The 22,522-nt window shown below is 37.0% G+C and overlaps 2 protein-coding genes across 8 annotated transcripts in view; one reads left to right on the top strand and one right to left on the bottom strand.

Moving 5' to 3' along the window:
* Window positions 1-10,316, bottom strand: part of LOC135195622 (CYFIP-related Rac1 interactor B-like) — a 263,429-nt gene extending 253,113 nt beyond the window's left edge. The window contains exon 1 of the mRNA XM_064221967.1: window positions 10,150-10,316. The gene's annotated coding sequence lies outside the window, so the exon portion shown is untranslated. The remainder of the gene's footprint in view (window positions 1-10,149) is intronic.
* Window positions 10,317-16,887: 6,571 nt separating this feature from the next.
* LOC135195621 (IQ domain-containing protein E-like) overlaps window positions 16,888-22,522 on the top strand; it is a 176,384-nt gene continuing 170,749 nt past the window's right edge. For 2 of the 7 annotated variants that reach the window (XM_064221966.1, XM_064221965.1), the window contains exon 1: window positions 16,893-17,039. The gene's annotated coding sequence lies outside the window, so the exon portion shown is untranslated. Of the gene's footprint in view, window positions 17,040-22,522 lie in introns of all 7 variants that reach the window. The other 5 variants (XM_064221962.1, XM_064221960.1, XM_064221963.1 and 2 more) reach the window with 5 other exon arrangements.

The following is a 22,522-nucleotide window of genomic DNA, read 5'->3' as shown; positions in this document are numbered from 1 at the left end:
CCCATCACGAAAACAGTCATTGAGTTAACAAAACTGAACAAAACTGTTGTGTATCTACGGATCGCCTAGGAAAATGGGAGAAACGTTGACGAACAACAGAATGACTGAAATATCAAGGGGCCGACACACGATCTAACTACATAAAGAGCCAGAAACGACTTTTGAGCCATGGCAGCACACACCGATAGCACAAGACATTTCCGCGTCTTGTTTCTTATCCCAAATTCCATTGCTATTATCCTGACACTCTGCAACCTTCCCCACTTCACCTCAACCCCCCTCCCCCCCTCTCTCTCGTTATCTTACAACGCCCCCCCCCCCCCTACTCTTTTTCTCTCTCTCTCGTTATCTTACAAACAGACAGGCAGACAGACAAACAAATGAGATTGAAAACATGCTCAGGTAAAACCAGAGAGAGAGGAGAGAGAGAGAGAGAGAGAGAGAGAGAGAGAGAGAGAGAGAGAGAGAGATAAAGAGTAGGAGCAATTTTATGTTTTTATTATCTCTAGCGTGCAATACCACTAGCGTAAAAGTGAATCTCTCTCTCTCTCTCTCTCTCTCTCTCTCCAGGAAACCGAGATAAAGTGGAACGAAGTGACAGACTCTCATATTGCTGGGTAATTTCCACTTTGGTAATGAGACAGACCATCGCTAATGATGTTAATGAACTTTTCGTGGAAAATTAGGAAAACTTTCCCATGTGCAAGAAGTGTTCTGAGTTTCTCTTATTCGCCAAACCAGAGGTGTAACGTAACATTTATTTGAACAGTGCGTGGAATCAACTTGTCTAAACCCTTTCAAAGTCATCGCGATTTGTAAACCACATATGGCCACCGAACAGCCTTTGCGTATCGGAAATATTCACGAAACAGGAACGGTATATCAATTAAACAGCTTAGTAGTGATCCTTAGTGACGTAGAAAGCTAGACAGCTACTTGACAATGATTCTGGAGAGAGAGAGAGAGAGAGAGAGAGAGAGAGAGAGAGAGAGAGAGAGAGAGAGAGAGAGAAGAATGATAATATATCTCCTGAACTTGACCAAATACGTCTAGCCCACGAACATTCCAGCATCTCCTCAAGATATGGAAAACCATTTAAACGAGAATAGAGTAACCCCTTAATTTGTAGACCCCGCGGTAACTTAAAATCTTTGTAGAATTGCAAAATTAATGTCCAAGAATGTTCAAAAACAAAACTGTAATAGTCACTCCCATTACCTCACAAATGTATATAAAAACTGATAGAGTCGACACTCTCAACTGGCGTTACAGCTGATAGAGTCGACACTCTCAACTGGCGTTACAGCTGATAGAGTCGACACTCTCAACTGGCGTTACAGCTGATAGAGTCGACACTCTCAACTGGCGTTACAGCATGCTACTTAGGAAATTACTTGCTAGAAATAAATATTCATCATAAATGGTTTAACATTTTTAATTGTCGCATCAATAACAAACTTTACAAAAATAATTCTAAAGGCATACTACCGAGTTAAAACACCATAAAGGCCAATAATTATCTCCACTCGCCTGTAGTAAAAACAAGAAGCAATTATCATTAACAGTTAATACCGAGAAACCGCCGAATTTCAAAATAACCCAACGGTGACTGAACCATCCAATAAGCCACTCACTCCAGTTGCTTTGTGGCCAGACTGCGACCGACTAGACAGGCCCAGATAATGTCTGTTTTAAGGTTCCTTAAATATCATTAACATGTGAAGAATCATCAAGCTATAAAATTACCCAAGGGATGCCTTGCGCAGAGCAATATGCCGCACGATCATCCATCTCCAAACGCCGCTCTGTGTGTGTGTGTGTGTGTGTGTGTGTGTGTGTGTGTGTGTGTGTGTGTGTGTGAGAGAGAGAGAGAGAGAGAGAGAGAGAGAGAGAGAGAGAGAGAGAGAGAGACCTCCGTAGCCTTATAAAGACTGTCATTTACTTGTATTTATTCGAGATGCTTTCAACTTGGGATTTATTTGTACTTGAACTTATTACTCTTAACATTTCGGTACTTATGTTTCACCTCCCGTCTAAGGAGAAACTTCAGCCTCGTTTTCTTCACACAAGCGTCAAACTAAATGTGATAATCGTCGTTATCATGGCCTACATTTCCTGTAACAATGACTGCAACAGAATAAACTTCAAACATTCCCCGGCACTAATCGAGCTACATTGGCTCCCAGTAAAAGCAATAATAGAATACAAAATACTTCTGATAGTCTTCACAGCACTAAAATATGGGGAACCAACATATCTAAGAAACTGCTGAAGTTTCTTTAGACCTGAAATGAATATTGTTATCAGACATGCAAGTGAAGCATATAGGCTATTTGAACCTAGAACAAAATGTAAGTTAGGTGAGAGAGAATTTGAACATTTGCGCACCAAGACTATACAACAAAATACCGCCTGAAGTGAAGATCATACAAGAAGGCAAATTTAAAGAACTAGACTCAACTATTCTGCAGGAGTTACGATACTGATGAGAAAACACTAAGACAATTATAAAATATAAGAAGCAACTTATTTAGAAAATGTACAAGGGCCCGCCAGTGAGGTAATCATCTCTGTGGAGGGCTGCACATAGAAATGAAACAAATGAATTACATGTACTACTGTGTAATTAAAATTACCACAGGCATAAAGAGAACAGCTTAAGATTACGCAACACTATAATTCATGTAATATATGTATATATGTAAATATATAATATATAAATAATATATAATATATATATATAATTATTTAATAATATATTATATAATTTATATTTGCCTCTGGAATACCCTTCCTGGCAGTTCTACATAAGTTGGAAGTATTTCCGTGCCAGAATAGCTTTAAATTATTTTAGCTCGGATTTATATATTCACACCTCCATAGCAATCACTTTTAAAGTTCTATTATTCAGTGGGGGGTGGGTGGGGGGAGGGGGGAGTTGTCAAATCAATACCAATTTGTCCTTTGAGATAGTAAATATCTCTTAGTCATGCGCTTTAAAAAGGTTATTTACGAATTATGTAATTTCCCATTCTATGCTTCCGTTAAGGTCCTAGATGTGAAAATAAAGTCTGCTTTCACTATGGGTAATGTAATAAGTTATGTCTAACAGGGTCTACTCTCCTTGTAGCTTTAGTAATTCCTTTTTTTTTACGAATTTACATGCAATGCGGAGTTGTATCATTAAGGATATTATTATTATTGTTATTTTAAATGTCTCAATTATCATCACACAAATTGAGCCAGAGATATTGTCCTTCGTACGCACTACATAAATGTATAATACAAAGCGACTAACTGTTAAGGACTAAATAAATTAAATAATATAAAGTGAATAACTATTACGCACTACATAACTGTACAAAACGTCCTAAGCGAATAGCTATTATGTACTACATAATGTATAAAGCATACTTAGTGGACTACATAATGTATAAAGCATACTTAGTGAACTACATAATGTATACAGCATACTTAATGAATAAACATGAAAACCAAAGGGTTTGATGGTTATTTCAGGTTCATTATCAACAGCTACATTTTTACACTGCTGAACTTGTATACGTGATTTGTACTACCCTTTGCAGTTAGTTCAGTAACTCTTAGTTACAATTCTTAATTTATGATTTTTTTTTCTCTGTGATTTTTTACACTCGCTGCAGTTCTGCTAACAATCCACACGTTTCGCTTCTCTCAGACAGGACAAGGGCCACACCTTTTCCTCGAAGCTCGTGCTAGGCAAGGACTCATGGGAATGCCCGTCCAGCTGGCATTCTCAGTATGATATGTATCTATTATATATATATATATATATATATATATATATATATATATATATATATATATATATATTATACGCCAACACAATATATATAATATATAAACAATATATACATATAAAATATACAATATAGCTTATCACTCCTATCAATACTTGAAACGGATATTATCTGAATAAATTACTGACCGATTGATACGTCCATCAATGACATGAAATCACACATGCACAAAAAATATACAGTATACACGTGAGTGTGCATAAATAACATCGCTGTCAGTATTGTAAGTGGACATACCGTGATTGGTGAGAACCTTCTTCACTGTAAGGAAAAAGACTACACAAGGCAAGAAAGCATGACGTTAATCCACGCACATCTGCAGACAACAGAGAAAGAAACCTAAATATTTACTAACTTCATAACAACTGTATTAATGTACATAGGAATGGAATGGAATATAGAATTTAGGCCACAGGCCATGCGCTGGGACCTAAGAGTCCATTCAGTGCTTAACGGGAAATTGAGAGTAGAAAGTCTGAAAGGTGTAACAGAAGGAAAACCTCAGAATAGCACTAAAACAGTTGTTAAGATGAGTGTGGATAGCAAGGTGGAAGAAAGAGAATATGAATGGAGGTACAGTAAAAGGAATGAAAGGGGTTTCAGCTAAGGACCAAAGGGACGCTGCGAAGAACCTTATGTAATGCCTGCAATGCACCGCGTGGTTTAAATGTACATACCTTTCCTTATGTGAATATTAGTTCTCTTTTCAACAGAACGGACGAAACGCACACGTTTAAATTATATAAGGACGGAACCACACATTTCTATTGTTATTGAAATCCGCATTAATTCATCTGCCAAAACTGCATAAACCTGCAGAAAGTTTTAGAGAACATATTCAGCTCTCGTGAACTACTTTGAATGGACCCTCGAAACTCCGTGGTGGCTATTCAATTTATTATATTTTGACAGCAAAAATACCGCGCTGCTCTTTGTTTTATTAAATAAATGACTCTCTTATCTATTACTACCATTGTCATTATTCAAAATTAATACCCATTATTAGGCAGACAAGCTTTTACAGAACAGTAAGTCAGACTATGAAAAATGGAAAAAAACATTAATAAGATATACAGTATAATAATGGATTAGATAAATAATAATAATAATAATAATAATAATAATAATAACAACAACACAGATATACAGGAAAATGGTAACTTGCTAAACAAGCTTCTACAAAATTACAAGCTCAATGTGACGAAAAACAACCAGTTGAACCAGTACAAGACATTAAAAAAAACTGTAAAAAGCATAAAATCGAATGCAAAGTGTACAAGTGTAAACATAAGCAAGAGCATAATAAAAACTAAAGTAATTAAACAACATAAATAATACAATCTCGTCCTCCTGAACGTAAGTATACCACCGAGACCACAGAACCCTAAAAAATATCACTTCATGGTCTCATTCGCTTTTGCGTCCTAGTTGCTTACGCTCGACCTATCATAGCGGTCCCCCTCCAACCCCCCCCCCCCCCACCTTACACACACACGCACAAACTTGCCTTGAGTGTATATTTTGAACGTCTAATGACCTATAAGTAACTGCTAAGCTCTATAACAAAAACGTTAAATTGTGAGATTTTAAAAAACTATCAAAATAACAGATATGTTAGGCAGATCACAACAAAGGAGGTACTGAAATTGCAGTGTTGCCACATTTAAGCATACGAATAGCCAGCTCCCTCTCTCTCTCTCTACTTTGAATTTGTAGCGCAAGGGCTAGGCAATCAACTCCCAAACTAACACCAGCGTTCAATCTTCGAAGATAACAAGCAGGGACGATATGGGAGAGCTCCCTTAATTATAGACCTATGGCTGCGTTGAATTGAGTAAATCGCCGTTCGTCGACTGTTGCGAGTCGAAGCACAGAGAGAGAGAGAGAGAGAGAGAGAGAGAGAGAGAGAGAGAGAGAGAGAGAGAGAGAGAGAGATCGTAAGTCATAACGACTATAACCTAAAAAAAATTTTTTTAAAGACGTCGTGATGCAATATTTGTCATGAGTTTCAATTCTGAGAGATCTCTCCATTTCCACATTGATTTACGAAGTACTGTTTGTTTTACAATACTTATTATAGGCTAATTACTTGACTCCGACCACCAGGTCCAATAAGTTCAATCCAAACCACGAACTTACTGCTCAGTTATAATCCGACAATCCATATACCTAATACGCTGATGAGTGTGATTACTTAACAGGTTACCGAATACTCGTTAATTATATGAATGCTGAATCACAAATTACGCTACTATTTTATTTCATAAATTTCATTGTCATTCTTACTCATGAACATTATTACCTTTCTCAATTATAAATCTCACTACAATTCCCACCTGCAAATTACATTACTCACCCTTGTAATATGAAGCTTTTAACGCCATTCTGATATTCGTATAACAATTTAGTAATACATCTCAATATTCTGATTCATAAATTCATCTCCATTATGATTCACAAACTTTAGCGTCCCACTTCACGGCGCATAATGATCTCATTACGCTCATATGCATTCCTCGGGCGAGTACATTATAGTTTACTATGCGACTCCCCGCTGCTGCCTGAGCTTAGTCGCAAGCACAGCAGCTCGGCAAGGGGGAGCCATGAATCGCAACTTACTAAGGAATGCAGCATTAAGTTGCTCTCAATTAATGTGAGCAGCTTTGGTAGGATTAACTTACAAGTCAGCAAATATATACGAGCGTATTCGTCGTCAGTTTACACAAAATTTGTGATATTATGATGAGCTAGTGATGTATTCCCATTCATAATTGTATATCATTATTTCTAACCATAGGCATTTTCCCCTCACAGTGGTTTGGTTACAGTCTTTTATGGGGGATGAAGTAGGTAATCAGTAATCACATGCTACACTCTAGCCTGGCTGTGATTACACGACAGTCGACTAATCACCAGGTACAAATTTCAATGGATATTTCAGCAAACGAGGCAAAAGACATTCCATTACAACGCCATGGGATCGAACTTGGATCTCTTACTGGTAATTTAACCTATCCAATGAGTCGCATTTCTTTGCTTTGAAAGATTAATTTGCAATGGAAGGTTGAAAATTGAAGAACGCTGGAAAAAATGGTCGGACAGATTGGAAAGACATGAAGAGTAAAGGATGAAAACCTAAAGTGGGAACGACTAAAAACTACTTTGAACATCAAATGCAAAAATTCCTCACATTTCGAAAATCAAATGCACAACTCTTTTATTATTATTATATTAATGAAACCTCAACGTATAACTATCGTACAGTGATTATCTTGCGTAAACACGCCTCATCCAAATTAGGAAGAACTTATCATAACCGAGTTCCTTTATGCACACACACCGAAGTTATGAATTGGCGCAGAAGTGTGAACGCTACTTAGTTTCAGTTTAATCTTGCGCCGTTAAAGCTTGCTAGGCAAGCTGATGTCATTTCACCAGTTTTTTTTTTCCCACAACATTTCTTAACTCATTTCAATTAACATGTCATTAGCAATATTACTATTCTTTTATATCTTCTACGACATTAGTTTATTCACTCATGTAATATACTTTCAATCTGCAAAGACCAAAGGTTGGACAAACTAATGTCCAAAGTTCAAAGGAAGGAACAAGGGTGTGGTTTAACCATGAAGCGACTAGTCTGACTTACAGGATACATTCATACGAATCGCATAGAAAACGTGAGAAGAGGTATCTATACAACCGTAATTGTGACTGTAAACAAAAGCAAGACTGTGAAAAGTATTCAAATGTCATTTATCAGAACCCCACCCTAACATTTACTGCCTAAATATCATAAATTTGACTGTTACCATGTTTGATCTCTCTCTCACATCAATCGCTTCATCATGTATAATTCTCTATCGGTTATCAACTGGGTGCGTATTAACCCGGTATGTACTGGATCCATCTACTCGGAGATGTTAGTACTAAACCTTTTGGGAGGCCGTGTTTAGTACTAGCCCCAGGGGTATCAAAACATTATGGGATTGACAAATTATATTACTTTACTTAGCATGAATTTACCCTGGACTCTGACAAAGGTGGATACATCCTTGATAATTCCTTCGCTATCTGGCTCTGTCTCCACTATAATTATACAGCCTAGTAATCATGAAACATACTTCGAGAGGGACGAATCTGACATCATTTAGAGAAGTCCGTCACCACGTTTTACCTAGCAGGATGAATTTTTAAACAAGGCCTAATCCGACCTCCAGCTTACCTGGGGGCGTGCTAAATGTTCGGTTCAATAGAGCGTTGTTTCATCAACGGAAATTAAAAATACGCTATATTTTATTACATACACATTTATTTTTTACATGTTCATTCTGATAAATAAATTATCAATATCCTTAATAAATCATTAATATCCTATCTTAAAATTCCTGTATCTTTAAGTCAACGCATAGTCCTGGTAAGAGCTTTTACCAACATTTAACATAAATCACCTTCCAAGAGTGTGAAAGTCTTATACTATTTATATATAAACATACACTATATATATATATATATATATATATATATATATATATATATATATATATATATATATATATATATATATGAGAGAGAGAGAGAGAGAGAGAGAGAGAGAGAGAGAGAGAGAGAGAGAGAAAATTCATGGTCATTCAAACAATATAATCGAACTAACATGAAATCACTATTTCAAGTACGTCAGGTTTCTTACTTTAACTTGGGCCGTTACAATGAAACTGCGTCAACCGCCCATCGTAACCAACATTATAAATTACAGGAAACCAGAAAGAAATAATACAAACAACCAACACGAGGAATCAGCGTATGAGAAAAGGGCATATGGACCTCCCAGATGTTATCTGCCACACTGACAGATGGCTTTCGTAAGGAACAACTATACCTAAACAAAGTCCCAACACGATCCCTTCCGACTGACATGACAATTAACAAAAGCACCACTGGGATTCCAGGATAATTTTCACTATATGAAAACTGTGCTAGAACCAAGCATTGTTACACTTCCTTTGTACACAATCAAAAAGTTTTATACAATCCTCAAATACAAAGCACGAGAACAAGCAACACAATCCTATTCAGTTAACATTAAATCTATAAATGCAAGAATTTCCAAATGAACCATTGTTAAAAATATCGTCCCAATAGTTCACTTCAACAGTCGATGAAATGTTAAAACATGGAACGGGGGAGAAGGCGGGTTTTACAAATCGTACCTTTTCGTTCAACCTGAAACTGGGTCACAGCAGCTGACGATAGGACATTGGGGGTTTCGGCGAGGGGAGGCTTGGTGGGGGAAGGTCTTTGTTAACGGGATTAGGATTTGAAGGCACGGTTTCTTAATTAATCTATCAAGACCGTATCTTATGGTTCGAGTATCTGATATGACCATCATAAACCACATAATATTCGAGAGATGCGAATATGTAATTGGAACACACTGCCATTAGGCTATCTAATAGCTAGTTTCAAACTACTACTTAGGATTACGAAGGTAATGGCCTATATTGATGTATCAGTTAACTGTAACAACACGCCGTTTGCTTTATGTTACTATACTGAACTTGATCAGAATTGAGAGAGAGAGAGAGAGAGAGAGAGAGAGAGAGAGAGAGAGAGAGAGAGAGAGAGAGAGAATGTAACAATAACTTTAGGGAATTAGTGCCAGATGTCAGCCACTGAGACAGCCAGAGTTATCATAAGACAAGGCTACTTATCTAGACTTACTAGTCTATCTTCCGTCCTGTCTACGTCCATACAACAAACCAAAAATAGTTTCTTTGGCAGGAGATAAGAGCGAATAGGTAATACTATAACTGTCCTATAAAATATTTCTACAATATGCATATTCATTAGGCTAGATTAGATAACGTACTGCTGGGAAAAAAATACAAAACGATCTGGGATGGGAACGTTCAATTTTAATTTCGAACCTAACATTAAAAAAATGCAAATTGACTTAAGTTCTGTCCCTATAATTTTTTACTTACGGATACCCAAGGACATTGGCCTCGTGCAAGAGAGGTTAGCCTAGCGAGGCGATAACGTATCCCACAAGACGATGATAAGATGTGGCTACTAAGCTTAGTCTTTGTCATTAAAAATGGCTAATGAAATGAGTTTATGGATGAAATACGAAGTGACATGAACAGAGTTTCGTGAATTTACTATGTGCAACGTAATGAAATGCTTATGAATAAATGTGACACACCAATAACAGACTAAAGGTGATTTTCAATTAGTAAGTCTGAAATTTTCCATTTGTCTTGTGTGGAGTCGTGCGTCCTACATACCACAGACAAACATAATCCCTTACCTATATGGCCCGCAAATAAATATAATCCAATCCTTGCGAAGAACAGTCGGTTAAATGAGGGAGACGCAACCCAGTCAACGACGAGATCAAACTCACACACACCTTTCACTCTCGTGGCCAACTTCAAACTGACTGCGGCGGACTGGGTGAGTCTGAGCGTTGAGGGGACTAGACTGACAAAGCAGACGTGTTTCTTCGCAGCTCACTGGGTTGCGTTCAAGTGCAAACTCGCCTGGGTCGTTGATTGGCCGGGCGCATGTTGACGTCACTATTGTAGATTTTCTTTGTAGTTTGAAAATTATCTACAAGGTAATTCGTGGTTGTGTGTGTTATGCATCGTAACGAGAAATAGCAATCGTTACTTACAGCCATTAGCGTTGTTTCCATACGCAGATGAAGCAGCTGGTCTACTTCAACTGCCGGAAGGCTAGAAGACATCCTTAGCGTTTTGTGTTACAGATAATTTGCGTCATCATTAATTAGATATAGGAGTCAAGATCTTATCAAAAGATCGAACTCTCTCTCTCTCTCTCTCTCTCTCTTCCATCCGATATTATTTTCTTATATACCAGGCATGATGTTGGCATAGGTCTGTATAAGTAATACGTACGTGGATTGTCCATTTATATCTACTGCGAGCACAACCTGTCTAATGGTGACATCGTTGATGAATTCTGCGTATGATTATGGAGTAGAGAAGATTGTGCAAGTTTTCTGCAAAGGAGCTCATTCAATGAAGTATGGCGAAATGGGAAGAGAGATTCGAGTACAGAAATCAGTGAAGCTCAGATGAAACAAACATTGAAGAACTGCTGACTAATACCATAGTAAATGTTAAATACGCCAACCTGCTCGATGCATACGAGAAACATGCACGATAACAATGGACGTTCTTTTAGAATATATAGCCTTAGCAAATTGGATATGAAATCAAAAGGGACCAAGGGAATTAGGGAACGTGGGCGATGTATGCCCCAGTGTATATGAATGAATTATGGTAGACTGATATTACTTGAACGCACGCAGTTTCCAGTGCGACTATGGAAAGGCTCAACAGCGTGGCACGGAAGACCAGAATTACTCAAAGCAATAACTGCAAAATATATATGACTGATTTTTATTTTCCTGAAGTCAGGGATGGATGAGAGTGGTGTTGTAACTTGTGCGGGTACACAACGTAACACAAGACTTGATTTTGCAATTGGTCAGTTTGAAAGAGGCAAAAAGAAAAAAAAAATAGTAAACAATATGATGGAAAGGTTTCGTGAGGCTTAGTTAGTCGTTTTAACCTTTATCTACATGAAGTATATAACGACATAAAAAGGGAATGATAGAAATGATTATCAAAAATCCGTCTTTCGCTTATGAAAATGCACCTGGCACGAAAAAATAATGAAAGATAAGCAGACAAAAATTAAATCAAGAATATCCTCACAGAGTCATGCGATACCACATGGGGACAGAGAAACAGTGGGTCCCTCGTATGTAAGAATGTTATAATGAACGAATACTTTAAAGGGGGAAAATCGATATGACGGACTGAACTAAGTGAACCATTGGCCTATTCGTTATATGCTATTATAAGGCATCAGGACAACATACCTCATAGCTTAGGGATAGCGACTGGGATAAAGTTATTAGCATTTGCAGTAGTTGTAATCAGTAGTAATAGTAGTTTAACTCCACAAATTAATAAATCAAGGTAATGTTAAGTAAGTTGGGCAGCTAAGAGGGAAGAGACCAGTGGGAATGAATGAAAAGCGACAAAAGCAGTATCTACAGTGAGTCTTTCAAAGTGTGTTGTGGGCGGAATGCTCCTACATGAATGGCGGAACAATGAATGGGCGTAGGAGCCGAGGTGAAATTAAGCTTTTGTTCGGGATAGCAAAGAGGGTTTGGCAACGGAATAATCAACTTAGGACAGAAGTGCAGTATTGCATGAGCCTGAGAAAGGACTTAGACGAAAAGCAAAATATGAAGAAAGAGTTAGCTTTCAATTTAAACGCTGGATGAGATCACTGTCAGGAATCAGGATGAAAAATAATATCGACACAATAATGGAGTGATCTGTATATATTATTATGGCCAATAGGATAAATTAAAAATTACCTTTACAATTTTCCGTCTGTTTGGGTAGTGAGAACACAAGACAGAATTTTTTTTTAAATCAGTTGTGTTATGTGGAACATTTTCCATGAAGGGGTAGACTACCTATTAAAAGATGAAAGTTTATAGTAGACAATAGATATAGGAAAAGAATTGTGTAGACTGACAATAGAAAGAAATAGAGTCGAATCACCATCTTCAACGAGAACCGAGTTTTTGTGTGTGTGCGCATGTACATAATGGGTACTTAAGTGGGTGAAAAATGACGTCTTATTCTTCCTCTTCTTCTTCTTCCCAGTTTTAACCCATTTTTATATGGGGTCGCCGTTGTGAATGAGTCGTCTCCGTCGATTTCTGTCCTGTGCATCGTTCTCGGTAATACCTTTTATTACCATATATCGTCCCCTACACAATCACGCCATCTCTTTCTTGGTCTTCGGTTGAAAAAAAAAACGACGCCTAAAAAGCGCAATCAAAAAGGAGTGGTTAGTAGTAAAAAAAAAAAAAGAAAAGAAAATGACGCACGTAAATATTCACAAGTCCTGTCCAATGCTTTTCTTTTTATTAACGCTCTTACTTCTTATATAACGCACTGCCTCCTGTTTCTTCATTTCTGAGCAGGTTATCAGTTGGTCTTAAAGACTACATTCAACTGCAATCTATTGACGTACTTAATTTCCAAAACCAAATGAGGAAGCAAAGGACACTTTAGATTCCCTTTGGTAACCCGGTTACCAAAGAGGATTTGATTACCTTAATTCACCAGCTTCCTAAACCTTGTCTTCTCTTGGCCACCTGTAATGGCAGAAAATACAGTGATGAAATTGCAAATACTTCCTAATCAACATGTTCCTGTTTTTACAGCTGGTCCGAGGGTATAGTGGTTAGTGCCGTGGTATGCCACTCACATGTTGCGGGTTCGCATCTCCCCGGGGTGATGAAAACTCACTGGTTCTGTATTATGATCAGTTACTGCTGCAGTGTGGTGTTTGTGTGGGAGATTGAAACCAAAAGTCTTTAGAAGCTTGAATTTCACGTCAATGGTCCCTGTGTGCTTGTTCAATGTGAATTGGTTTCATCTACTGAATAATAATAATAACAACAACAACAACAACAACAATAATAATAATAATAATAATAATGGGGAAAAACTCTCTATCGCGATAATGTTCTAAAGGGTCCAAATAATACAGTGTTACAAGTCCGTGTATAATTTTTAAAACTTTACAAAAAGCTTTCGAACCCTTCCCTGGGTTCATCTTCAGTCCAAATGAACAATAGTTACAACATGTACTGAGGTGAATTAAAAAAACAAGAGTCGTTGAAGATCGTTGACACCAATCGTTAGCTCGTTTATGGACCAGGTGATGAAGAAAGAGGGCAGTTAACTCCAACTAGGTGATTTCCTCTCCCCTATCAATCCTTCTGGCTGCAATTCTGTTGGATCTCTGCAATAGTTGTTGCAACGTTGCAGGAAGTCCTTCATCTGAGGGCGTAGATTGGGCACTGTAACCAGACTCCCCTGGGGCAGTGGTTACCTGGACAGGGAGAGGCAAGGTGGAAGCAGCATCAGGAGACGGAAAAACAGAGCCTGTCCTAAAGTTAAAATCTTTTAAAAACATACTAGTAATATAAAAATTAGCAAATGGGTCTTCGTTGACAAAAGACTTGTTACCTTTGAATGATTCTCCTAAACTTATAGCAGCTCCCTCGACTAGTTGTCTAACATTTACATTGTTACTTTTAAAGATAATTTTAGCCTCGTTCCAGTTGGGTCCATGAGCATTACTGAATGCATGAGCTACTATTGCGCTGTTTTCTGATTGTAGTTCATAAACTGGTTTATGTTCGCCCAAACGTATATCTAGTCCTCGTCCACTTTCGCCAAAATATTTACTATTACAATCCATACACGGTAGTTCGTAAACGCCTGGGACTATGGGATTTTTATCATTGTTATTGTTTCTTACGAGGGTGCGTCTTATTGTATTTTCATATTTAAACGCAATTTTAGTTTCCTTCTGACTTATGTTTATATGCCCACTTATATTCTTCACTTCAGGATTAAAGGGAAGGGACACATATCTTTTTGGTTTTTCTTTTGTATTATCTCTAAGTCCATAGAACGACTTCCTTGCTCGCGAAATCGCTTTCTCAATGAAGTGAAGGGGATATCTAAGACTTCTAAAAGTAGCCGTGATGTGCTTAAGTTCACCGTCTATATATTCGGGGTCGCAAATTCTGAATGTGCGTAAAGCAAAATTCATAATAACGTTACTTTTTATTTCTTTTGAGTAAAAAGAATAAAAGTGGACATAACTCTCGGAATTGGTAGATTTCCGGTAAACTGAAAATTAGAACCTCTGGCTATTACAGTCCCCGTGACAAATATGAAAATACAATAAGACGCACCCTTGTAAGAAACAATAACAATGATAAAAATCCCATAGTCCAAGGCGTTTACGAACTACCGTGTATGGATTGTAATAGTAAATATTTTGGCGAAAGTGGGCGGGGACTATACTCTGTTTTTTTCCATCTGTCCATCCACCTGTGGTGTTTGCGTATGGCAACACTGCGTCCCAGGCTTTAAATAGTTACGCTATGTGTAAGTTTTAGGTAAATAAAAGGATATCTGGGTGTACATTTGCAACTGAAAAGTGTTTTAATAATTTACTGTATGCGAATTACACCGTTAACATTCGAAATAGGATATTATTTAAAGCCCGGGACGCAGTGTTACCATGCGCAAACACCACAGGCGGATGGATAGATGGAAAAAAAACAGAGTATAGATATACGTTTGGGCGAACATAAGCGAGCTTGTGAACTACAATCACAAAACAGCGCAATAGTAGCACATGCATTCAGTAATGATCATGGACCCAACTGGAACGAGGCTAAATTTATCTTTAAAAGTAACAATGTAAATGTTAGACGACTAGTCGAAGGAGCTGCTATAAGTTTAGGAGAATCATTCAAAGGAAACAATTCTTTTGTCAACGAAGACCCATTTGCTAATTTTTATATTACTAGCATGTTTTTAAAAGATTTTAACTGTAGGACAGGCTCTGTTTTTCCCTCTCCTGATGCTGCTTCTACCTTGCCTCTCCCTGTCCAGGTAACCACTGCCCCAGGGGAGTCTGGTTACAGTGCCCAATCTACGCCCTCGGATGAAAGACTTCCTGCAATGTTTGCAACAACCATTGCGGAGATCCAACAGAATTGCAGCCAGAAGGATTGATAGGGGAGAGGAAATCACCTAGTTGGAGTTAACTGCCCTCTTTTTTCATCACCTGGTCCATAAACGAGCTAACGACTAGTGTCAACGATCTTCAGCTACTCTTGTTTTTTAAATTCCCCTCAGTACATGTTGTAACTATTGTTCATTTGGGACTGAAGATGAACCCAGGGAAAGGTTCGAAAGCTTTTTGTAAAGTTTTAAATATTATACACGGACTCGTAACACTTTGTATTATTGTGGACCCTTTAGAACAAAATAATAATAATAATAATAATAAAATAATAATAATAATAATAATAATATAATAATAATAATAATAATAATAATAATAATAATAAATATGAAAGAAACAGAATTAGATGATTAGTTGTAAGAATTTTACAATTATGAAATGTAAGGATTCCAAGAATATGAAGTGAACAAAATAAAAGGAAGCGTCAGACTTTACAGCGAAGACTTCCCTTTGATGTTTATGTGAATAATGGTTTTTCTTATATAAACTACATACTTCCTAAAGGAAAACAATGACGCTCTGTCTGCATTAAATGAATGAGATGAATATCCTGATTTGGAAATAAAAATACCTTCACCACAAGCATATTTTTTCTTTAGAGGGAATGATACCTGAGTGACTGGGCCTTCCAGTTCTCAGAAAGTCTGTAGGGATGAGGTTGTTAGCCTATACCTTCACTTTTTCTTGGCCCTAATTGAAGCCGGTACTTATTCCCAGCTGGGTCAGTTGATGGACTGTTCATCCACATAGCAACATTCACGTACATATGAGTATGTGCCATATTCTTATGTACGTGAATGCTACCAACTCTATTAGACGAAACGGCCTTATACACCACACACACACACACACACACACACACACACACACACACACATATATATATATATATTATATATATTTATATATATATATAGATATATATATATATATATATATATATATATATATATATATAAGTACATACTTGGAGACAGAGAGAAAGAGAAAGGGTTTTTGAGTAACGACACTGTTTCAAGACTTTGAAAAAAATAATAGGTCACTTGAGTAAGATCAGCGATATAAAATAAAAAAATAATATATTCAAGAAAGCTTCTCTAACAAAAATACAAGGAAACAAAAAATAAATAAAAAAAAAAACGACACCAACATAAGCCCACATGAATAAATTTTCCAAAATGTCACTATTCCCTCCCCAATGAACTTCCGCCAGTAGCGGCGGTGAACCGCATCGTTATGATAAACTTCTGCCGCTGACTGGTTCAACAGGTACGACTCGACGGCCGATGACTCATATCTCGTTACATGCCTTGCCAGCATTGCACTGGCTCTTGCAAGCCTTGCAGGTTAAGTAAGATTTGCCTGCCTTCCCTCCAGTGCCGCCGAAATGCGGAGCCTCCCGAGTAACGAACGAAGCAGTTGCTGCCATTTTGGAAAGTGGAAGGTGGAGTGCTGACAGTTTCTCTAAGGCTGGAAAACGTCAGGCATCTGCTCGGAACTCGAGGGATATTGTACGCATTGCCTGAGGTAATCATTTATGTCTGAAATGTATGTGTGTCAGTCTAGTCCGCTTTGTTTCGTGTTTATGTTTCTAAATACATCGACGGAGAAAAGAATTCGAGGTTCTCACTCTTCGCAGAAATGTGTTTGCATACAATGTTTGCATTACTTGCATTTCTAGGCTATGTTTCTGATATACAGATTCTGATATACTCGTGAGCTAGTGCATAAAGTTTATGAGTGGTTCCAAAATTGAGCTTTGTCACTGAAAAATGAAGTGAAAGAAAGAAGTGAGGTGTGATATAGCTCAACTGGAGAGTAGTTCTTATCTGTTTAGAGTAGACTAAAGTCAACATATTCTAAAAATAATTACAGTTCTAAGGGTTGTCGTTGTTACTATGAAAGATTTCTTTTACTCGGTCATAAATTACAGCCATGTAAAATGATGTTGTACCAAATGATCAATCAAACCTGTGTAATTTGACGGATGGTGTTCTTCAGACATGGACTAAACCAAATAACGTCATATTTTGTTTAAAAAGAAAATCTTTTCGATGAAGTGATGCGCGCACCTGAACAATATCAAATAAGTGTAGTGGATTCGTTGATTGGTCATTTCTTTCATGACCGTAATTTTCGTGACGTGCTGCCGTATCTAATGACTTTCACGTCGTTTTATATGGAAAGGTTTCTGTGCAATATGTTCAGTTGTTGTAGAACAAAGTTTTTATTTTTTTTTTAAGTAGGAAAGTGCGCATACATAAGTGGTTTTAAACAAGAATTTAGCGCTCACACGCGTGATGTGTATATTGTATAATATGTTTACATGCACCAGGAGGAAAGATCTTCACATCACATCAGAACGACGGGAATGAATACACGTGCTAAACGTTGTTGCTCAGCAGAGCGCAAATCATGCATCCTTATGTAACATCATAATAATCTTTGATAATACTCTCATCATTCAAGGCCGCTTCGCCGACTTTACACGGTCGGTATGAATGGTTACTTCTATGTACTTATCTAATCTGACACCGCAATTTGATGTTTACTGTCGTTAATCACGAAGGGAAGCGAAAGATTACCGGTTCAAGAATATGAAGATTACGTATCCATCAGCTTTTGTTTACAAATATCTTCGCGTGTACAAAAGCATTTATTTTCATTAGACAACGGTGGAATTAGGAAAATAACATGTCTCCACAATCCAGGTTAGCATGAGGGCTAGAATTTCACTTTTTTCATTAAAAAATTACAATATTAGTAAATGAAATTTTAGTGTTTATTAGACACTCGAAGATGTGGTTCTTTCTTGGCGATAATTCAAGCTCATCTCAAGTTAACAAACACTCAATCAATCAATAAATCAGCCACTTGTTTGATAGAATACAGAACGCTACCTGATCACGTCTCACCCACAACGATTGCCTATGTGCGCGGACAAGGAGAAAAGGTCAGTGAACCCAACATTCGTTACATTTCGTATCCGATAAAAAAAAAAAAAGACATCAGTCAAGGATCATACTCTCAGTGTGCATTACTCCAGTGGTTCATTAGAATTACTATTACCTGTGTACGTAGGTATACGGCCCCAGATGACGGTTTTATACGGGAACGTTCGAAAAGACACGTTCTGATTTTGGGACGACACTTTTGCTCAAATAATTCTGCAGTAATGTAACTGGTCCCCAAATAAACGACGGCATATTGCGTTTTATTACGTAGAATGACATTGTTATTATTATTCAAAACTTGTAAACATTTTCTTGGAAACAAGCAAAAACACCATTAACTTGATACATTATTATCCACAGTACGGAATTTCCATATGCGAAAACATTGAAATATCAGAACAAGAGAAAAACTGGATAGATAATAACACCAAGGAAAAATCCAAAGGGGGTTCAAATAACAATGGACCGCTGAAGCGTAATGAAGATGAAGAAACGACAGAAGAAGAAAGACTAATTGAACAATTAGGTAGGAAACTAAAAGGAAAACATCGGTTATACGCATAGCATAAATTTCAGTTGCTATGTGTTGTTTAGTACGTAGGCACACTGAACCTGCTTAGTTTTTGTTGATTTGTTTATTTTCGTATATCTTATATCTGTTGTGTTAATCTACTTCTATCTGTTATGTTTTTATCTCTCTTTACTCATGAACATTCTTTCCTTTGGAATCCTGCTTTGTTGCTTAATAGATATTTTTTGTCCTATACAATTATGTGTCCTGTAAAACAATAATAACAACAATGATAATGATTAAAATATCTCATGATTAAAAGTACACTTTAGCGGCTCCTGACTAGAACATGGGTGATTCGTATAATACACAAAGGACTATTATTTCTACAGACTTCATTAATGATTAATTCGTTGTGAGAAACATTGAAATCAACATTGGTGATTGAATGAAGGTTATCGTGCTCCTCTCTTGCACGAAATCCAGCATCAGCAAATGTTTGACCCATCGTACCCAAAACAAAAAATAAAGAAAAGTGGTAAATATGATGCATGTTTACTATACCAGATCAGTCAAACCCGACTAAATCTAGATTGTGTGTTTAGAATACTTTACTTATTCACTTATCTATGGAAAAGAAACAATAAGAGCAAGTTAGACCTGAGTAGTGTAAACCTCATCTCAGAATGTGTAAACCTAAGTCATGACAACAAGTAAACTTAAGAACTGATGCTGAAAAAGCTATGGAAGTAGAATGACCTGGCACACGGGAAAAATAAATAAGCGCTTCAGTGAATTTCCACATAATTGCAGATCATGGGAGCACTTAGTGATAATTTGCTGACAGAAAGGCAGAAGGAATCCGGCAAAGCAACAGCTCAATATCAGAGTTTACTCGATCAGAATATAAATTCATTTCTCTGTGTCTGAGGTGACGTAAGAAGTGCATCTTGTTCTTTATGACATAGATTTTGTTTAAATCCTACAAAGTATAGATGACATTTCCGTGGAGTGAGGAACTATGGAACTATGCTACTAATCCTGAGTTTACCAGAGGCCATCAATATAAAAACGGAAATCCCACAACACTGCTTGAACCAGGAGCTATACGTATTCTGAGCTGGTCATAGGCGTGAAAACACCCACCTAAAAACCTGCTGTTGAGTTTTATTTTTTTGAATTCTCGCATGACCACCTAAGGATCAATGTACACCTCTCTCTCTCTCTCTCTCTCTCTCTCTCTCTCTCTCTCTCTCTCTCTCTCTCTCTCTCTCTCTCTCTCTCTCTGTACAAGATACCGTCTCTGCAAATGTGTACTATTCGAAGAACAGAGCCAGTGCTGGCGCAAGGGAAAACGTGATCTCCAATTTTCTACCTACTGAAAATCATTTACCTCTATCTGGCTCTCTTCCTCCTTCCCGAAATCCAATTAACCAGTGACCCTGCCCTTTTCAGGCACTTTCATTCAAGGAAGTATCTGCCTGAAAATACCCAGTCAAGTATTTCTTTATATAGCCTAGGTGAGTGAAGAGGATACTGAGAGAGAGAGAGAGAGAGAGAGAGAGAGAGAGAGAGAGAGATGCCATACGAAATAAATGACAATTTATTAAAAATCTTAAATGGTATGAAAATAAAACAAATTTTAGACTTGATACTGTTACTAGATGAAAGAAAATACCGTTCGATTACACACACACACACACTCTCACACACACACACACACACACACACACACACACATATATATCCATATATATATATATATGTGTGTGTGTGTGTGTGTGTGTAATCGGTCGGTATTTTCTTTCATCTAGTAACAATATCAAGTCTAAAATTTGTTATATATGTATATATATATATATATATATATATATATATATATATATATATATATATATATGACTGGTAAAAATGTTCTGTTATAACAGAATTCCATCTAATAAAAGGAGCACATAAAAACACCAAAATATAGAGAGAGAAATACTATATCTCAGAGACTGCTGTCTCCCTCTTCAGGTAGATGAATGAGAAAAGTTACAGAAAAGGTGGTATTTATACCAAGAGGTCCATCCACAGGTAAGCCAATTTAGGTCACTCCTGCGGATAATCTTCCTTTAATCTTCTTAAACGTTGGTTGAATGAAAACCTTGTTGATGATATCTAGTCCCATGCTCCCTTTGAGATAATCATTACCTGCCTATCTTTAATTTATAGCAAATGCCGGTACAAGAGTCAAATGATGGAATCGGCCTTGATTACAGATAGGCAGGTAATGAATATCTCAAAGGGAGCATGGGACTCGGATATCAGCGACAAGGTTTTCATTCAACCAACGCTTAAGAAGATTAAAGGAAGATTATCAGCGAGAATTACCTAAATTGGCTTACCTGTGGATGGACCTCTTGGTATAAATACCACCTTTTCTGTAACTTTTCTCATTCATCTACCTGAAGAGGGAGACAGCAGTCTCTGAAATATAGTATTTCTCTTTCTATATTTGGTGTTTCTATGGGCTCCTTTTATTATATATATATATATATATATATATATATATATATATATATATGCGTGTGTGTTTGTTTTTCCCCTAGACATAAAAGTACATTACTGATAGTGGAGAAAAGTTTTTTCTTAGGTCAATGACCATCACAGAATAGAACAGTAACTCACGAATTCTTGAAAAAAAAGGTCTGAAGATTTATTTACCAGAAATTATGATATAAAATCTTCACAATACATTAGTCAGGTACGTCCATGCATCTCTATCACACATACGACAAAAAATTTGATTAGTTAACGGAGTTTTTCAAGGGTAAATACTTAAATGTTTGAATTTTTCTCAAGGAATTGAGGATTAAGCAAACATCTGGTCTGACTGTTTTTTTAGGCAATTAGATGTGACCACAGAAAACGCATTCACTCCATAAGGTACCAGGAACGAACAATACTATGAGCTATTTACCTACACGGCGAAAACCGTGTCATCATAAGACGTTTCTGAACTTGTGGTAATTTAATTTAAAATGGTTAACAATAGTAATACGGTTACGATCCAAACGCATTTTAAGTAATTCAAATAACCTACATTCCTGTTATTTGGGATAATGTCTATATGCCTTCTATACCCCTATCAATGGTAATCTAGATTTTCTTGTGTCTAATTCGTGTAGAAAAGATACCTAACTAGAAGTCTAAATAATCTTGCTGGATCTATATCAACAAGCTAAAGTTTATTTAATTCAATAAGTTAGGAAATGTTAGGAGAATTAAATGAGATGCTCTAGAGTTGAAACTGTGGGTGTAATATATGCTGGGTGTCTAACACATGAAACCAGAAGCTGTTATTTTATACGAGAAAACAGTTGTAAGACTGCACTTCATAAACAACGTAGGAATGGCGCATTGTTAATGAATCTGCAAGCAATTTGCCACACCCTCATGTAAAATGCTTCGACAGCAACGGGAGGTGTTACTGACAGCAGACTGCATGTAAAATTATACAGCATACACCCTATAAGATACAAACAAGTATTTACTAATATTCT

The sequence above is a fragment of the Macrobrachium nipponense genome, chromosome 16 (assembly GCF_015104395.2).
Source record: "Macrobrachium nipponense isolate FS-2020 chromosome 16, ASM1510439v2, whole genome shotgun sequence".
Taxonomy (NCBI): domain Eukaryota; kingdom Metazoa; phylum Arthropoda; class Malacostraca; order Decapoda; family Palaemonidae; genus Macrobrachium; species Macrobrachium nipponense.
The sequence above is the reverse complement of the archived record's forward strand: the minus strand, read 5'-3'. Positions and strand labels throughout refer to the sequence as shown.